Source organism: Dipodomys merriami, unplaced genomic scaffold, assembly GCF_024711535.1.
Source record: "Dipodomys merriami isolate MVZ:Mamm:240054 unplaced genomic scaffold, mDipMer1.0.p SCAF_281, whole genome shotgun sequence".
Classification (NCBI taxonomy): Eukaryota; Metazoa; Chordata; class Mammalia; order Rodentia; family Heteromyidae; genus Dipodomys; species Dipodomys merriami.
The window spans coordinates 1,272,730-1,277,487 of record NW_027204282.1 but is presented as its reverse complement, the minus strand read 5'-3'; the positions used below and the strand labels follow the sequence as shown (position 1 = coordinate 1,277,487).

Genomic DNA, 4,758 nt, shown 5'->3' with positions numbered 1-4,758 from the left:
ATATTCATAGGTATCGTATTGAATTTGTAGATAGCTTTTGAAAGTATTGCCATTTTCACAAAGTTGATCCTTCTAATCCCAGGATCACGGGAGGTTTTTCCACTTCCTAAATTCTGTTTTAATTTCCTTTTTCTGGTTTTTAAATTTTTCATCATAGTGATCCTTCAATTCTGTGGTTAAGTTAATTCCTAGGTGAAGTGCCCAGATCTCAGATGCCCCCTCGCAGACTACCAGAGACCACGATCAATGCAAACATCAAAGAGTTGTTTATTGCAAGTTCGAGCTTGGTTCTCTGCACACTCGGTAACCGGTGACGCTAAGAGTTCCTGAGTACAAAATTAAAAATTAGCACAGCTTTTTTAGTATCAAACAATCAAGTTTAGGGAGTTTCACACAAGCGAGTTAACAAGTTCAGGGGGTTTCCAAACAAGCAAGTTCACATTTTCAGGGGGTTTAAGTTCACCCTGATGGCACATCCCTTTTTCTGATGGAACACTTAGGCAACTGCTCTGTTGCTTAAGGGTGGGCAGGGTTGGTGGCAACCTGCGGTTTTTTTAGAACTGTTCCTCTTTTGAGGTTATTCTGAGGGCAGCACAGCTACAGGTTGTTGGCTTAATCTTAAAATGCAGTTTCTGTAGCTCTTCATTCCATCCTTTTCTAGAGCATCGGGAACCAATCATGGTCTCCTAATTGGCACAGTCTTTTATATTTACAGTTTGGTATTGGGATCTCAGAACTAAGAAATGGACTGCACTGATCTCTTTTTTTTTTTTTTACAAGGTCCAATTGTGAGTAAAAAATAACGGTACCAAAGGTCCTTATATTTTTTTAACATTTTAAGACGTACTTTTTAATTTATTTTTTATCCAAAGGATACCATTTTTTCCCAATTTTTCCCCCAAGGCTTCCTTTACTACCCTCCTCTTCTTTACAATTCCTCGAGCTTCTTTGTGTCTAGAGTGTAAAACTGTCCATTTTTTCCTCTTGCTTGTGGGACCAAGTTATCTCAGAACAGCCTCAAAACACCACTGAGATGGAGAATTTTGCTAGATTTTAAGGCTAAGAGCAGAGCTGTGTCTTATCCTTTTAATACCTGCATTGATAACACACTCAGATTATTACCATACCAGAGCCAAACTAGTCTGTGACTATAGAGTAGATTTCCAGTGACTATGCACTGAAGTGCCTATGGCAAGCAAGCCAGTGATATCCTTTCTCCCAATATCTACTTTGGGAATAGAGAGGGTTTTTGGATATCACCCAAAATAATGTCCCACAAGATCTTAGTTTTAGCAGCTTTTAACCAGGTTGAGTCTCAGGTGATTGAACCCAGAAGGAGTTCAGACTACTTTTCCATGGTGGAGGTGGTCTGAGTGACGATATAGATTTCTTCCAGGTGACTGTCAGCTGGTCTTCAAACTTTACCCTTTAGGGTGTGCAGCTACAGTAGCAGGTCTCTCAGTGGCTCCAAGGGACTGTCACAGCTCATGCTGGGCTGCAATTTCCTACACAGACTGGTTAAGGATACATTGCATAGACTTGGCAGGCTTTGGCCCTGTTGGATTTTAAGACCTTTTAGACAATAGCCCAGGATAATTTACCAAAATGACATTTTTTTACTAACCATATATATTTTTAAACAAACACAAAAGGCTTAATCTTGTAACCATCTCCAACAGATGCAGTCTGAACACTTGCACACCTGTTAACACTATTCTTTATGCCTATTTTTTAAAAAAAAATAATTATTTTTTCTATTTTGCCTCGTTTTTCCAAAACTTACTCTGGACTCTTGATCTTAAAAAAAGGATTGATGGGGCCCAGCGCAACAGCAGCTGGAGGGCCTAGGAGGCAGGGCGGCGGGTCCTGTCCTCGCCATGAGGCCGCAGCAGGCGCCGGTGTCCAGGAAGGTATTCATTCAGCGCGACTACAGCAGTGGCACACGCTGTCAGTTCTAGACCAAGTTTCCCGCAGAGTTGGAGAACAGGATTGGTAGGCAGCAATTTGAAGAAACAGTTCGAACTCTAAATAATCTTTACGCAGAAGCAGAGAAGCTTGGGGGCCAGTCATATCTTGAAGGCTGTTTGGCTTGTTTAACAGCATATACCATCTTCTTGTGCATGGAAACCCATTATGAGAAGGTTCTGAAGAAAGTCTCCAAATATATTCAAGAACAGAATGAGAAGATATATGCTCCCCAAGGCCTCCTCCTGAGAGATCCCATTGAGAGAGGACTTTGAGTTATTGAAATTACCATTTATGAAGACAGAGGTTTGAGCAGTGGAAGATAAGCCATAGAATTAAAGATCCCACCTGCAGCTGGAACCCTCATCTGTCCATGGGTCAATCGCAGAGTGTCCCTACCTCCTCTCCAGAGCATCAATCCTTTGTATCTGCTGCCAGAGCCATGGTGCCATTTATGCCGAGGACTAACTTTCTAAAATTCCACACCTGATGTGACTTCTAGTCACTCAGCATCCACTTTGTGTCTCCAAATTGTGTAGGACTTGTCATCTTTTGATTAGCTTCTGAGAAAATACAATGAAGCATTTCACTTTTTAAAATTCAGTCATTAAATAAAGTATGCAGTTAGAGGGCCTAATACAAAGTTTGTTTCTTACCTGCCACCAGGTAAGAAATTGCCATTGGTTCTCTTCATTCCTTGAGCCAGTTTACCTGGTAGCTTTATACTTCAAGAAGTCAAATCTTAGCCAAAATTCTGATTAATAAAAAGCTTTTCTCTAGGTAAGGGGTGTATTATGTCTGTGGTTTTGCCAATGCATCTCCCAGATTTCAGAGAACTATCATTTCTGCCATGTTTCAAATCTTAAGATTTATTTCTGCTGTTCAGTTTCTCAAGCCGAAGCTCAATGAAAAAAGGACTATAATGTTATTTGTTTTATTACAGCAATTTTTGCTCAAAAAATCAGTATTTAATGCAATGTTCATTCTTTTCTTGGGTGACTTAGGTTGATTTGCATTACCTTTGGATGTGGGAAGATGTGGTTTGTGTTGCTTGTTCATTTACACAAATAAGCACAATGAAGTGGATGCTAAATTGTCAAACACATAAATGTCCCTGCTCTTTTCCTGAATTTGTAATACACAGTGTAATAATACTTTAAATATAGTTTTGTTATAAAGATAACTTTTAAGAAAAAGTTTGATAGGAATAATACTGTATATTGCTAATTTTTAATCATACGGACAAACTTTCTGATCCATATTCTCCTCATATACAGTATTCAGTACACAGAAATGTTAGGTTTGGTTCAAATAAAGTGAGCTAAGTGACCCATGTGGAACTCTCAAGACTTCAGTCGAGATTTCTAGTTCTTTTGTCTATACGTTCTTAGTATTGGAGTTTCTTATGTTCTCCTTTTTTTTCAGGATTTGAGAGCACTGTTTTGGGAGAAAATTAAGGAATATATTAGAGAATGAAGTAGTTAAAAAGTTCCAACTTGCAGAGATATTGTAGGTGCTAATACTGGATTTAGTCTTACAAATTTAATTTCTGTCTGGTAGTTAATATATCCCATCTGTCTGTAATATTTAATTGTATAAAACTTATTCATTACTTTATAGCCTGTAATAGTGTGTCTGCCTTTTAAACCTATTGCAATATCTTCAACTTTGCTGAAATATTAACATATTAGTAAAACTTTTCTTAAACAAACAAAAGAAAGGGATTGATGGGCAAAGGTCTATATTCTATAACTTCTTCAAGCTGACTTTTTGGGCGTTGATCCTACCTAGGCAGGAACACATAACCTTAGCCTATTTTACAAAGAGGTTACCAGGGTTAGATATCATTAAGAACAATATTTTAAATTTTGACAAATGCAAAAACCTGTTCTATAGCTACAGCAGTCTCCGGCTACAGCAGTGTAGCTTGTTTAGCACTCTAGTTTGTAAAAGCATCTTTTTGGATGGCTTAGGAATGTGATCTTTAGTGAACCTAACAATGCCTAAGTTACCTGTTCAGGTCCTCAGACAGATGCTAATAGAAACACAATCTCAGGTTTAAAAACATTTTCTGAGCAGATGAATATTATGTAGCTGGTGTCACCTCAATTACTGCCAATTAAGGCTTTTGGCACATACTTGGGTTGGGATTTAAACTATCCCCCACATTTTACAACCCTAGCTTTTTACTACTATCATTGATGACTGACAAATTCCTGGCCCTTACAAGGCAGTCATGAACATTAGGCATGCTTACAACCTATCTTCCCATGATCTCCTGGCTCAGTAGTTTTTGAAGAGCGTGCACAAATGACTCTATGATCTGACATTTCTGACATCCAATCAGTGGCTTACTGCCTCTGGAAGCTCCACCATTGTTTTTGTCCCAGGAATGTCTTCTGCATGCTTGGAAAATGCCTTATTGGCATGTCCCTTAGCTGGTTGCTGGACTTGGAACTTGGGGCCTGAGTGCTGTCCCTCAGCTCTCCAGCTGAAGGCTAACATTCTGCCACTTTGAGTCCCAAAGCAACTCTGCTTACACATTCAGCACTCTGCTGGCTGAGTAGAGGTGACACTCTCACAGGGACCTTTTTCTGTCTGGGCTGGCTTTGAACCAGTTTGCAGATCTATGAGTCTCATAAAAGGCCACTTTACTCCAATTAAAAGCAATAAGGTCGTCAACATAGAAGTAGCTTTTAAGCATGCTCTTACCTAAAACTTATTAAGAGCCAAACTTACATCTTAGAAATTTGTAAGAATCTTCTGTGCTTTGCTCTGGGCTTGCTGGAAACT

At 39.1% G+C, this 4,758-nt stretch overlaps 1 pseudogene; it reads left to right on the top strand.

The window, feature by feature from the left end:
- The first annotated feature begins 1,853 nt into the window (after nucleotides 1–1,853).
- LOC138838519 (golgin subfamily A member 7 pseudogene) lies at nucleotides 1,854–2,554 on the top strand (annotated as a pseudogene).
- The last annotated feature ends 2,204 nt before the right edge of the window (nucleotides 2,555–4,758 follow it).